The sequence below is a fragment of the Melospiza georgiana genome, chromosome 19 (assembly GCF_028018845.1).
Source record: "Melospiza georgiana isolate bMelGeo1 chromosome 19, bMelGeo1.pri, whole genome shotgun sequence".
NCBI classification, from domain to species: domain Eukaryota; kingdom Metazoa; phylum Chordata; class Aves; order Passeriformes; family Passerellidae; genus Melospiza; species Melospiza georgiana.
This window is the reverse complement of record NC_080448.1, coordinates 5,883,180-5,898,241: the sequence shown is the minus strand read 5'-3', so window position 1 is coordinate 5,898,241 and position 15,062 is coordinate 5,883,180. Positions and strand designations below refer to the sequence as shown.

The 15,062-nt window shown below is 42.3% G+C and overlaps 1 protein-coding gene across 3 annotated transcripts in view; it reads left to right on the top strand.

Moving 5' to 3' along the window:
• LOC131091487 (sphingosine-1-phosphate transporter SPNS2-like) overlaps window positions 1-15,062 on the top strand; it is a 134,323-nt gene that overhangs the window by 37,189 nt on the left and 82,072 nt on the right. The window lies entirely within an intron of this gene.

Genomic DNA, 15,062 nt, shown 5'->3' with positions numbered 1-15,062 from the left:
CCACGCTGGAACAATTATATCTCTGAAAAAGTGAGAATTCTGTTAGGCTTTGAAATAGTGTGCCAGCATGACATGTTTTCCTATGCTATCATGGTGGGTACCCAACACCTGTCAGGAGCTTGTCTGTGAAATTGTGGCCAACACTGAATTGTAGAAAATCATTCATTCTTTATGATCTCACTAAAGGTGAGACTGTTCTGTAACTCCATCAATTGTTCTTTGATTTCAAATGATGTGAACTGCAATATCCCCTCCTTTTTTATTTCCTGCAGCCAGTGGCACAGCAGGGTCCTCATTTGTGGTTGTAGTTCTTGGTAATGTCATGCAAACAATTAATAACAATTTGTATTAAATGTTTTAAAAATGCTGTCCTTGTGGGACAGCAGAGCTCAGCTTATCTGATGTGAGCAGCATGTGTCCAGAACAGAAGGTTTCAGCTTTACAAGTGTCACTGATTATACAAAGCATCAATCAGTTATGCCCAAAATGGCACTGCCTGTCTGTCACACTCTTTTCTACAGCAATTATTTGTATTTATTTATTGTACTCAGGGGAACAGGTCCTCAGTGTATCATTAGACAAAAAGTGCTTTCAAGAAAATATTCTGGTGGAAAAGGACACTTGCCAAAGCATGTATTTAATCTTCATTCACTTCAGTGGATGAAATCCTTCTGAAGATTATTCATTGACAGCAAGTAAAAGCTAACTTCAGCAGGAGATTCATTTGTTAATTGCAAGATATGTTATTTATTTCTCTGGCAAACACACAGGACATCTGAAAACAGCATCACTGGGATAGTGCAGGGTTTCTCTTGAGTGTGTCAAGTTTTCTGACAGGTAATTGTTGCTTTTAGAAAAGCTGTGTTTTCTCTTGGGTGTTTTTTGCTGATCTGAAAACTGAGGACTTGACTTTGCTTCTGCAGTATAGATAATGATGTACTAATCACAGTGCTATCAGAGGAAAACAGTGCTCAGAAAATTAAACCATTTCATGTAAATAAGGATAGGGGCATGTAACTGAAGGCTTATCAAATCTACTCCTCCAGCTTACCAAGTTTCTGTGTTGGCAGGTGGCCCATGGCCCAGGTATCTTAATCCTGCTTAAATAAAAGATACTACCCTAAACCACCACAAACATTGCTTCTAATCTTCTGTCTTTTCTCTAAACCAGACTCCTCAATGTAAAGTCAGGGGAAATGGTGCAGTGCAGGAGCACCTGCCCAGGGTTGCAGAAGAAGCCTGGAGCCAAGCTGGAGCCAGGCCAGGTGTCTCCCACTCTTCTGCCCCAACCCTGAACAGTTCCTCTGCCAGCAGACACAAATATTGTTTGCTTCCCATGAGATGGTCCTGCTAACTAATGGAGTGATGTGAGACCAAAGACTGCTCATCCTGATTATGTCCTCTGAATAAAGAGTGGATTAGTCCTCAGGTTGTTAATCCTGCATCTAAATCAGTCCTAAATTAATTTACAATGTTAATGAAGGGGAGCGCGAAATGTCTATATGCACTCATCAAAAAGGCAGTAAAATAAAAAACTTCTAAAATTTTTAAAAGCCTTTTAACTGAGAAACAAGGTTGCACAAATTTTTAGGAGGAAATGGATCTGAAAATCCAAACAGAAAGCGGGGAAAAGAAATCCCCCAAGGATAATGTTTGACCCTGTGTTCATCCCACACCCCACTGTTGGCAGACACAGCTGATCTGGTATCTCTCTCCCTCTGATCACTTCCAAACCAGTCCATGCTCTCAGCTTCTGATGCTCTCTGGAAAGCAAAGGTGACATGTTACTTAGGAATTGCAAGCACAAATAGAGTTTTTGTCTTCATTTATATTAATCCTGACATGCAAGCTGCTCTTTAACCAAGAGAAAATGTAAACTGGTTATAGAGACACTGTAATTCTCTGTACAGAAAAATCACAGGACAATCCAGCCTCATCCATAATGGAAAGAAGCAGACCATGGTCTGCTCTACAGCAAGCATCCTGTGACAGCAGAGGACACACTGACAGATGGAGCACAACTGCTGCTTGCTCAGTAGCATTCTAGAGTGGCACACATAAAACTGGTGATCTGAGGTTCACTTATCTCCAAATGATGCTGTAACTGTGTGCTGATCTTCCCTTTTACAGCACTACATATGCAGTTGTGTAAATATTGATTTAGTTGACCCTCCCACAGCTCTGCATCCAAGCTTTCCTGTGCATTTCAGTTCTCACTGGCTTCTTTTCCCAGCCAGAGAAAGGATAAACCTGGCTGAACTCAGAAGGTGGTAGAGCATCTCTGTGCCTAACTGAGCTGTACAGCTGTAGCCAGTCAATACATTTATAAACCAAACCATACAAAAAGGCTTTTCTATGTGTGGAGTTAGGTAGGAGCAGCTACAGAACTACAGGCCACTAAGAACACAGAGACTAAGGAGGTGGACAACTGTATTTGTACTGCTCCAGCTGGATTTTAAACTGCTTCAAAATAGTGTTATCCTTCCATATACACTATACCATGGGAGTAATGCCCCAGTGCTGTGCTCTGGTTTTCACTAGATTATTTTCTCTTCCTTCTACAATTTTTGTGTTTTATTGCTCTGTCTGCTCTTTCTGCCCTTGAATTTATTTTGCTTTTGTGTATCTTGCCAGAGTCTCTGTAGCACACAAGAGCTCTAATAATAGCAGTGGTTGGCTCATGATAGAGTTTGTTGTCCAAAGATCTCAGGATGTTTTATATCAGGAGGGCTTGTAAGGCTGGGCCTTGTAGATGGGGAAACCAAGAAAAGCCAAATGGGAAAAATTACCTGCCCAAAGTAGCACAGCAGAGCCAGGATGAGAACTACAGTCCAGTTCCTGAACATGCAGCATTAGTGTAATTAATTAATATATGAATTAATGAATATATAATAATTAATTAATGAATAATTAATATTTAGACCCAGAGATTTGGTCCTTGTTACTGGGCACCTGAATCCTCCAACCAGCTCCAGCTCAGGAACTTCTGCAGGTGGAAACTGAGATGTATCAAATGGAGGTTATTGCAAGGATTCCATGGGAATGCAGAAGGGGGAAAGTCTCTGTCTTCAGGAACAGCATAGAGATGTCATTAGAGCAAACCCTGGCAGGCAGGAGTGTGCAGTGTAAGGTCACAAGCCAGGAAATGGAAGGAGGTGAGAGGTCAGCAAGGACTCATGAAAGGTGAATAATCACAGATAACTGGGGCTCTGGAGAAACTTATCTTTCCTCATGTGCACAGGGATGGGCATTCCCCCAGATGCCTTTCAGCCCCTGATTTCCCAGAAAGCCAACCAATGCCAGGTACTTTTTCATAAATCTTATTGTGAGCTCACTTTTCCTGTAAGGGTCAATTCCAGCTCCAATCTCTGTTCGTTTGAAAAGTGAAACTTTTATCTACCTGTGTTGCCCTACTTCTTGAGCTGACATAGTGTAACCTTTCAGTAGGTTACAGCCTCACAAATACACAATCAGCTCTCTTGTGCTGTGATTGTTCCCACCAAGCTATAAACACATGCACTGAGAATGGGTCTTGACACAGTGGATGCAGCACAATGGTGGGATAAATCAGACTTGATGAAATTCACTTCCCTTTGACTCCCATCTTCTTGTCATTGGCTTATGGTGGCAGCTGTACCTCTCTAACATTCTTATTTATTCCATGCAGAAACAATATTCTCCAGGTGCTACCCTTGAATATGTGCATTTTACATGAGCTGCAGGTGCTGCTTGATTCTTTTCTACCATCTGCTTCTCCCTAAATGGACACTTTCTCCTCAGCTGTGCTCTGCAGAACTGGACTCCATCTTCACATTTTGCTTCCTACTCCACCACTTAACTCCTCTTCTTGCCAGAACAGAGAAAACCATCATCTAAACACTTTCTGTTTTCTATTTCAAGTTCATGGGCTTTCCTTTGGGGTGAATGGCTTCCTGCACCTGAGCACTTCCCAAGGAGGTGGTTCCTCAGGTGTGCAAGCCAGGAGGTGAGATAGAATGCTTATAGAATACTTTGTGCTTGCTCTTCTTATGACTGCAAATGGTTTGGTCCACCATGTCCTACACTGCTTCCAACAACACTAAGAATTCTTAAATCCAGGTTACTTCTCTGGCAGTCTAGTGCTCAAAGTGGAGGACAAGGTGGAGCTCTCTTTCTGCCAGGAGATCCTCCAAACCCTTTCAACAATGAGCAAAACCTTTCTCCCCATTTCCCCCTCCATACCTGACTTTGTGTCCTTTTCTCTGAAATTTTTCCACCTTCTGTAGGATTCTGCTGATGTAGGGATTAAGCAAGGTCAGTTTAAGCAATGAAGAGGAGAAAGCCGGGCACTTTCAATATGCCTTGATTAATGTTGTGACAAGGGCTGGTCTTATTTCACTGGAGTGAGTTGACAAAGTTCAGAACTTGATTTCCTACCTACATCCTTTACAAGTTCAGTCTTTTTCTCCTGTGTGCTAGAACAGTCTGATTTCCTGAGAAGTCATGGCATTTTGAGGGTCTGATTCATGAAAGCACTTAAACCCATTTGAAAATGCCTCTGCAATCAAGGAGGAGAGTATTGTCCTGAATCAGTGAGCAGGTTGGAGGCAAACGTGTTTATGCCCTGGCCCAGTGCCCAAGCACCAAGGACTGAAGTATAAAAATGCCATTTACAGCCTGTGTTCTCACTGGACTGCCCTGGATTGCAAAGTAAATCTTCTTTGGGGGGGATGGAATGGTCAGGGTGGGAAGGGAAGGTGTCCTTGCTTCCTGCTGAGAGGAGGGAAGTGCTCCAGCTGCTGTTGTATTTTATCTTTCTGCTGTTTGTGTCAGCAAGTGAGTGCAGGCCACTAGAGCAGGGAAAATATCCAGACTGCCTCATCTTCATTAATATCTTCACATTAATATCTTCACTTTATGATAATGCATGGCCAGTAGCACAAGATAACAATTCATCCTGGCTTTCTGCTTTGCACAAGGAAAGTTTGTCCTCACCATTGGCCTTTCAGGTACTTGGGCTGGGTGTTGTGAGGGAAACTTGCACTTTTGCTGCCTGTGGCACATCTGTTCTATGAGTAGAAATTGGCCTATTTTCCCTCAGGCTGTAGTTCAGACACCTCTTGCCAAGGTTGTCTTCACTTCTGCAATTTATTATAATAATGAGGGGAAAGATTTCCCACAGATTTTAGAGAAGTAGTTATTATTCCACCCAAAGTCCCCACAGTTTTAACACAGACTGTCCATCCCCCCATGTATGTTCCTAGGACCTCAGAATTTGATTCAAGCACTGTAGAGTGGAAGACAGGATTTTTGTTGGTATTGAGTAATACTTTCAAACAGCACTTTCCTCTTAGTACCAGCAGTGCAGTCTCATGTAACTGGTATCTGCACAGTTTTATGCACAAATAGTTCAGAAGGGCTGGTCTGGCTCCCTTGACGTTTTTCATTACCACCATAGCTGTAATTATGAAAGAGGGAGATAAACATTTTCATTATCAGTTATTATGTATTTTATGGCTACCAGTTGCTGGAAGGAAAGCATGGACTTATATTCAAAAGCCTTATAAGTAGGTTACTTTTTTTCCTCCCCTTCTTCAGTGGCACTAAAAGCTTTTGGTAGTAAGTGGAAAAGCTGCTTATCTTTAATTCTTGCTTTCACTCTGCTTATAAATTTAATTTTCAAGTGTGGTGACCAGGGGAGCATTTGTGTGTGGCCTCAGTATGGTATCAGTTGCTGTTGATGCATCTTGGCCCCAGTGTAAAGGTAAATGTTAGCTCAGAAGAGAAAGGTTTTTTTGCTTTGACATTAGGTAAAGTTGGATCAGGGTCTTCTATTAACTGGGGGTGAGAAAATATACCTAATTTTTATAGTACATTTTATATATTTATAGTACATTTGATATATTTAAAATGCTTCATCCCAGGGGAGCCTGAAGTGCTTTCTCTGAAAAGATTTATTTTAAGGTTGTTTTGGTTTTGTCTTGTCTCCCACGCCTGGAGAACTCTCACTTTTGAGAGCACAGAGCTGCAGTTCTGCAGGTGAGTTAGTGAGAATGAGAAGAGCAGGGAGAGATCAGGTGACAAAGAGGTCAGGCTTGGTCTGTGCCCACTGGGAGATCCCCAGGGTGATGCCATACTGTGGGATTTGAGAGAGAGATATCACTTGGATAACCCAAACAGTCTTGACAGAGTGTGAATGACTGTGGAGCACTGAAGGTGCTGTTTGGGAATGAAGAGAACTGAGGTTGGTTCCTGTAGCACAGCAGCCATCCAGGGCTGTGTTTGCAGGAGTGGAATGTTGGGGTCCTGGACCAGTCCATGCAATTGTTTTGCTTCTCTAGTGTCCTCTCTGTGGAGTTCCAGGTGACTTTTCCTCCAAACCAGTGCTGCTCAAGCCTTTTGGGCTGTGTACCAGACCACTCTGCATCCTCACAATCAAATCTGTGTAGTGATTTATCACTATAAAAGTAGCATTGCTACTGGAAGTAGCATTGGTCTGGCTGGAAAGAACCTGCTGTTATGTTGTGGGCCACAATTTTGGGATCTGTAGCCATGGCAGAAGCAAGAACAGGTCAGCAGGGCTGCAGTGGTTCCCATATAAAGACCCAAATGCACCTGAGGAGCAGTGACTCATTCATAGGCACTTGTACCTGCAAAAGTGAACATTCCTCGTGGTATTGGGTAGTGTTAGCAGCCTGCAGAACTAGATTCCAATTAACACAAGTAAGCCTGACTTGCATGAATGGTGTATTGTTGTATTAATCTCCCCATGCTCTCCCCTTTCCCCCAGTGCATGCACATATTTGGGGATGTTTCCTGTATGCTGATTTAAGATTATAGAGCAAAGAGCCATTTTCTCCTTAAATTATGTGGGGAACCTAGTTTTGGAGAGAAAATATTACTGATCATAATCCATTACTCACCCTAATTCACTGTACATGTACAGTTACGTAAATGTATATAAACATTTTTTTGCTAAAACTCTCTTTGGTTGTTTTCAAGGCAGTCAGATGACTGTGGAAGGCTCAGGTTTTTAAATCACAGGTGAAAAACAAACAGTTCTTTGATGGCATGAGTAGTAGAAGGAGGGGTTCACACACATTCTTGTGGTTTTTGCTGCTGAAAGCAGGGAAGTGGTTTGGTTTTCAGCGGAAAGGACATTTCTAGGGAAAGTTCAGTTCTGATATCTTTTATTCCCCCACTCAGTTATACATTAGTTTATTAGCAATTAAACTTTTGAACAGTTTTAACCATTTGCTCCTTCCAAGCTTTTAATCCACTAATGTTTACAGAAGACTTACTTTACATATTCTCCTCCTGCCTCATTCCCCTTGTTCTTTGTAGGTGAGCTGAGCTGGAGATGAGGCACCTCTAATTTATTTCCTTGTGGGACAGTGGTGTTGAAGTGAGAACATTAATAGTAACACACCTTTCCTGCAAAGAGTTGCCCTAAAGAACTAAGGAGTTACAAAAACTTGCTCATTTGGAGCTGCACTAACTTCAAATGGATGGTTACAACAAATTACTGTTGGGGTGGACTTGGAGGTGAATTAGGGAGGCAGCGCAGGTAAAACAGTTTGAGCTTTGATTTTTTTAATTGTAATTTCTATGAATTTACAATTCATAGAATCATAGAGAGTTCTGAGTTGGCAGGGACCCACAAGGATCATGAAGTCCAACTCCTGGCCCTGCACAGAGAGCCCAACAATCCCACCCCATGTCTGAGATCATTGCAGTGACAGTGGTGGCCAAGGTGCTCTCTTCTCTGTGTCATTTCCCTGCTTCCTTCTTAGTCTGGATCATCAGTTTGTGGAGGCAGGATGATCCCCTGCCAGCCTCTGATGAATGCCTGTTAAAACCAACCTTGCTAAGAGTTACACAGTGACATTTTCAGCAGAGGATTTGTCTGTCTGGGGTTGGGTTGGGTTTGTTTTGTTTTCCTTGAAGGATGTTTGAAGTATGTCCTGAATTCTTTGTTTTTAATTCTGCCTTATTCACAATTTTCCTTGGATTTTTCCTTGGCTCTGCCTCACCCAGGGATGTGAGTGGTCCTCAGCAATTGATGGTATCAGTTGTCAGCACTGTGTTTGTGTCATCAGCATCCTGTGGTTTTGTCCAAACTACCTGGAGTACAAATAACAATAAAATTCTTGTAGTGCCCTTGGCCACATCTCTTGAGCACTAGAAATCATTGACAAAGTCTGACAAAGAAAGGAATTGTTTCATGAGAGCCTTTGTGATAGAATGAGTCATGTTAAGAAAGATGGGTGAGTTAAAGAATAACTTTAGCACCAATTTAAAAAAAGGAAAGAAAAGAAAAAGAAAAAAAAGTCTTTACTGAGTTCTATTCAATTTAACCATATGGTCTTTTTTGAAAAGCAGCTTTCCATTTTCCAGGTGTAGTTTGGGATATGTAAATGCTTAACTTACTAACTGTGCCTGCAAATCAAAGTGAAGTGGCACTAATTCCACCTGAAAAATTGCTCCCAGGATAAATTAAAAGCTCAAAATTAGTGATTGAGCTAAGAATCTTTTAAAAGCCTGATACTAAAAATAGATATTACTTCAGAAGAGCTGATGTAAACAGTTATTACAGTGAGAACCATGCAATATTTCACTACATAAATCCATCTCTTCTATCTGTCTTCTTGAAAGTAAAACTACAGAACAGGAGCATGAAAATGTCTCATGATTTTTGCTGGTTTCGTTCTCACCATCTCCTGCTTTATTTTTAAATTGGCATCTCCCACCATCACATTGGAGCACCAGTGAGGTACCACTGCTGTTACAGCTCAGGGAGCTGAGACTGCCTCAGCTCTGTGGCTTAGTCATGGGGGGCCTGGAAAGAGGCTCTGTCTCTAAGAGTTATTGGGTTGTAATTCTTAGAAAATTCTTATAAAAATGTAGGTGGATTCATTCCTGCTTTACCCACCCAGAGCCTTCAGTGACTTCCAGCTTTTGGCTGATGTAGCAGCCCTGCTGCCTGCCAACTGCTTTGAAACCCATGGATGTGATAATGGGGAAAATTATTAGCAAGTGTGACAGCAAATATGTCATATTGAGGGGGAGGGTGGCAAAACAAAGAGAAAATATTAAAAGAAAGTATCTCTGGGGGGAAAAAACTCAAAAAACATGAAGAGAGCAAACATTTTCCTTAAAAGCAAATTGTCCAAAGTTGTCCTTGTTCTCATAGAGGATGTTTTATGGCAGAAGAGGTATTATAAAGGATGATGTACAAGGGATATTGAATTTTCAATGGAAGTTCCCCAGTGAGATATTCCTACCAGCTGCTAATGTTACACCTTCCAGAGACTCAGTATGACACACCTAGCAGAGAAAATATTTGCATTGTACATAAAAGATGTGTTAAATTGTCTCATTTGTACTTACTGAACTTATTCTTTCTAGATTCATAATCCAGAAACTGGTTTCTTGTCTAGCCACTGGACAAATAAGCTCTGGGCAGCACCTTGCCAAGTTTTCCCCCAAGGTTCATTTCCAGCTGAACAGGACTGTGATAGCAGAGCTCAGCTGGTGCCTCAGGGCATTTCTGGTCTCTTGGGAGGAGAATGGAACAGGCACTGAACACAAACCAGCACCAGATGGGCCCCTGGCCACTCCTCAGGCCCACCTTCTACATATTTAGACCTAATTGAAATGGGCCTCTTTAATACCTTGACAATCCCTGCATTTAGCCAATGTTGCCTTTCCTTTTCTCCATTAATGTAATTGATGATGCATGAAGGAATTGCATTTGCAACCCTTGCGCATTGCAGTGTTTGTTTCAGGGTGGTTTTTCCCAGTGCTGCTTGTTCTCCCAGAAAGATACTGGTCCAAAGAAATTTCAACTGAGGGATTATTTTAAACAGAGTCCAGTCACACTCTTTAAAACAGGCTGTTCACACTGTGATTAACCCTGGAGTCTTCTACAGATATCGTGTTCTTTTATCCATAGGAGCAAGTTCAGTTGCAAAGCTCACTCCTGGAACTGAAGCTCAGTTTGGCATTAGAATATTTTTCCAAGTCAGGAATGACACATGGGTGATAATCTTAGCAATAACAACTGTAAAACAGAGATTCTGTGAGACACACAGAGATTCATTCTCCAGTGTAGCTGTGATCCTTTTCCAAACCGTGGCAAGTTAAACACTGGTATATGCCAGTATTTCAACAATTTCCTTAAACTAATTTGTCCCTTTTTGAAGGCCCCCCAGCCACTGTGAAACACTTGCTCTTTGTCTAAATTGTCATTTATAACAGCAAGAGGCAGGAGTTTTTCTAAATACTGCAGACAACATTGACTTGGCAAATAATTCTGTTGCACAGCACCTACAGTGTGTGAGAGGCTTCCCTGCATCCTGGGGTGGCTCTTCACTGTGGGGTGAAGGCTGTTGTCACTGCAGGTGTTTATTTGTGCCCTGCTGGTTGTTCAGCTCTTGTCCTAGTCCTCAATATACAGTTGCAAATGGAAGACAATGATGATGCTTCTTTGCATTTACTTTGTGATGCAAAAGCTTTTTGAAATGTTACTGGCATCTGGAATAATAGAGGGATCAGCCCATGGATGTGCTGATGGGCATCGTGTGGCATGGGATAGGAAGCAGAAAATATTTGTGGTCCCTGAGCTGTTCTCAGACCACTGGTGCTTGAATGATGGTGAGACTCTCCCTAAAGCTTGCTGGACATGAAAAAGTGTGGGAGATGAGGGTATTATGAATGTCCTAAGGTCATCTTCAAAATACCTCTGGCATTTTCTGGATCTTGTACTTGGGGTTTGGTGGTTGTCTGGAAAGCCTGTAGTATTTCAAAATAAATATGTCTTCAATTATATATGTATATCTAGATAGATGAATCAGTAGATAGTTGTATATATCTATACCTGTGTTGTAGTTTAGGTGCCAGACTCTCAGAGGAGAATAGGTTGAGTTACCTGGTGTGCTTTAACACAGGAGAAAGCAGCTTGACAACTGCTGAGGGGCTGGAGCTTTGTTTTCTGCCAAAAGTAGATCTTGCTGTCTGGTGGCTCAGACTCCTCTCTGACCCTCACAGTGCTGCTAATCACACTAGGAAATGGTTCAGCACTTTATTACCTGTCTTTTGCAGCTGCTGGTGATTGTTCGTGTCCAGCACACGGTTTCTGTGTTTGGGTGAGTTTAATGATGGGTAATAAATGAGAATCAGATCAGGGCCCAGGGTAAGTGAGAGCAAATGGTTCCTTCCTTGCCTTGTAGAGGACTTGTGATTCATAATGAAACCAGACAGTGAGCACTTTTACACACAAACCACACTTTGGGCCAGCATGTCTGGTCCAGAGCAGCTAGCCCTGGCCCTTGCTGCACTCTCACAGACACCCTCCACTTCCTTCTCACAGGAGAAGTTTCAAAAATCATTACTTCTATTTTGCTTGTCCTCAAAAATAAGAGGGGAGTAATGTAAAATCACATAACATAATGAAAGTCCTGAAAAGGATGTGGGGTGTATGTTTTTCTGAGGGGTCAGTTTGCTGGAAAGCATTCCAAAAACTTCTCAAGGAAGAGTGGAAATGAATGTCACGAGGAATATTGTCAGGACCTGAGCTTAAAAGATCAGATCTGTGTGTGGATAACCCATTATAATTCTTGGGAGTGCTGAAGGCAGGCTCTGAGTGGTTCAGCTGCCTGTGCAGGAATTCTGTGTACTTTCCTCGGAAGGATCTGATTGCTGTCCCTGCCACAGACAGGATGCAAGGCTACATGGTTTTCTGATCTGTTGTCATTGTTCTTGTGCTCTTATGAAGTGCTCTCCTGAGGTTAAATGAAAGATATCTTACTGGGGGACTTATTTATTCACTGGCAATGCCTCAGGCAGAAAGGTGGACACGGCTGCTAGGGAGAAACTGTGAGATTCCACTGTGAGATGATTTTTTTCCCTTCTCTTTCTGTGTTGGTGCTTTGAATTGAAACCCACTCAGCACTGCAGAAATTTCCCCTGTAAAGTTAGTGTGGTTTTGGGCCTGTCCCTAATGGGTGGTAGCTTATATAGAAAGCTGTCATTGCACAGGACACTTTGCATTTTACAGGCAACCCAGAAAAAAGTAGGTAATTGGGCAGGACAAAATACTGAAATTCCCTCTGTGAGCAGCAAACAGCTCTTCAGAAGTAAGGATTGGCTGGGTAGTGTTATGAAATGTGTGTGTTTCCTCTGCAAATAAAGGTGAAGCTATCAATAGCACTAATGGCCCTGGGAGGAGGGAAATCTTAGAGGAAAATAAGACAATTCTGAGTTGTTGGATAAGCATCAAACCAAGGCAATTACCCACAATGGCTTTTATATCCATATCTTCTGTGAATTTTAGCATATTCTCATTCCACAGTGATTTCTATTCCTAAAAAAAGTGAATTAGCATAAGGCTGCAGATGGCAGGATTTAAAGAGCAGTACCCCTTGCTGCCACCGCCTGCATCTCAGAGCAAGTGAATAAAAATCAGATATTTCAGATGTCCTCTTAAAGTTTTCATGATGAGAAAAAAGATATTTTCGTCCCTTAGAATTCAGTTTAATTTGACAAATGTTTGCCTTCCTCCAGATTTCTAGAGGCAGGCAGTGTGAGACCAGGGTGAAGTCAGTGTGTTTGGAAATTCAGAAAGATGTGAACTGGCTCTTGTGAAGGAAGTCAGCTCTAATATAGAGATAAATCTGTTTTTTCCCCCTCAAATTGATAATTTCCTTAGTTATTGAGTTTTGTTGATTTTAAAAGATGGCATTTTACTGATCTGTTATAAGCAGATCTTGAAGATGTATGGCTTGAATTGGAAAGGGAACAGTTTTGTGAAAAATGGTGTGGAAGGAGTTTGCTACCAAGCTCTGACACCCTTTTATCTGCACATGCACAAACACACAGTGTGAATGTGATTCCTTGTCCTGCCCTCCCTGGACAGCAGTGCTCTGCTCCTGTGCCTTGGTGATAACACTGAAACAAGATCTGGGGTGTCCTGCATGTCCCTCATTCACCCCAGAGCATTTCCTGCCCATGTGCCTGTGCTTACGTGCTTTCCTGAGCACAAAATCTGCAGAAATGTCTCCAGTTTTAACTCTCTTTGGTGGGTGCCAATGATAGACATAAAAATTGAGAATAAACTCTCATTTACTCCTTGTTCCCTACCAGATTAGATGCTGTCCCAAGGCTGTCAGTGCTGTGGTAGCTGACAGCCAATTCCATCATTAAAATGCATCTCTGGCCATTTTCCCTTCCAAAGAGGGAGCATGTGTTTTGCCAAGCCCACAATAGATGCTACAACAGCCCCCTAAAGAACTGTAAAAATAATTAAAAAGAAATCAATCAGTGCCACTGCCAGCCTGGGGAGAATGTCAGCAAAGAGCTGTGTCCCCTCCCCATTCCCAAAGCAGATCCATGTGCATTGCAAGGCTTTGTGCAGCTTTTCCTCTCCACTCTCAGCATTTCCTTGGCTCCCAGCAGTGTAGCCATCAGGACTGGTAGCTCCAAAATCCCCCTGGTGGAAGGCAGGGGCTGAGGGTCTCTTTCTGGCCAAGACTGCTGGCAAAACCATCATCCTGTCCCAGCCTTGGCCAAATCCCTTTGGGAAGAGAATGTTTGGGTCCTGCAGAGTTTGTAACTCTTGTAATGCAACCAGCAGATATTGAGAGCTCTGTGTATAGAGGTCAGCAAGGCATTCCCACTGTGGAATAGTCATTTATTTAGGGTTTTCATTTAAAAACAAACCCAAACAAACCTTAAGTCTGAAAGATGTGGGATGAGAATATACCAGATGATCTCCCTCCCAAATACATGAGGAGCTCTTGATTCCACTCTAAAGAGAAGGGGAAGCACTTCCTATTGCCTTGTTTTTCTTTTCTTTTTTCTGAGGAAACTGCTGTTGTCAGTAAATAACATGCAGCAAGGAATTTATTAGCAATACCCAGTACAAGTGTCTCCTCTTTATCCTGTTCTCTATTGCTGCAGGAAGTAGGTTTTGAGATTGAGACAGAATAATTCCTATTGCATCCTAGTTAATTATTTGAAATTAAAATGTTTGTTGAGGAAGGACGCAGGATTAGTAGTGCTGTTGTACAGAAGGATGGCAAAGCTCATTTCAGTATGAAAACAGCCTTTCCTCTCTATCTCAAATAGGAACCAGGCACATTATTCCTCTTTATACCACACGCAAATGAAGCATCATTCTATTATGAGAATAACAGATTTAAAGTATTTTATTGCTAGTTAAATCTAATTCATGGTGCTCAATGCAGATTTCAAGGATCAAGGGATTTAGATTATCCTGCATTACCAGCTTTAGGCTGTCATTTCTTGATGTGTTTAAGTGTCTGCTGTGCTTGGAAAGGCTTTGAGGGCGAAGGTGCCCATCCCTGTCCCTGCCCCAGGGGACTCGCTGTACTTCCACCCTCCAGCTCATGCTGCCAGAAATCAGATAAAATTTTTTTTCAGACCCCAGCAGGCCCCAGATTTTGCTCTCCAGATGGTCACACAAGCTCTGTATTGGCACCAGGGAAAGTCTGAGCAGCTCCTTGAGGAGATCTCACCTTTGCTTCCGCGGATGTGGCGGATGTGGCGCCGTGCGTGTGCCTGGAGTCATAATTGCAATGGCCAAGAAAGAGCTCTTCAAGTAGAGGAAGGCAGCAGAACAAAATAAAGCTCCTTTGGGGTTTGTGGTTATTTAAATGCTTTTTTAAGACACCTTTCTCTGGCTGTGAGCCCTGGGTGTAGGTGTTTCATCCTCCTGGCAAATAGGAGCAGCCTCGTCCCAGCTGGAGGGTTATTTGTGACTGCAGCTCTCAGAGGGATGGAAAACGGGCAGAACATCTTGGAAAAGTGCACAGAAAGGGAAAAGCAAAAGTGCTATTTGTTCAGAGCAGACTTTCATGAGTGCTAGAGTGATTGCTGGCTGTGTCTGTAACAGCAGCCAAGACTGGTTTCGGTATATTTTGGTCATGTCGTAGCTGTGTCACTCATGATGCTGCAGTGCTGCACAGCTATTGACCAGTCTCTGCACCTCTGGGATCTCATGTCTAATTCAGGATTGACCAGAATGGATATAAATCCATCCTAATTGGCTAACTAAGTTAATG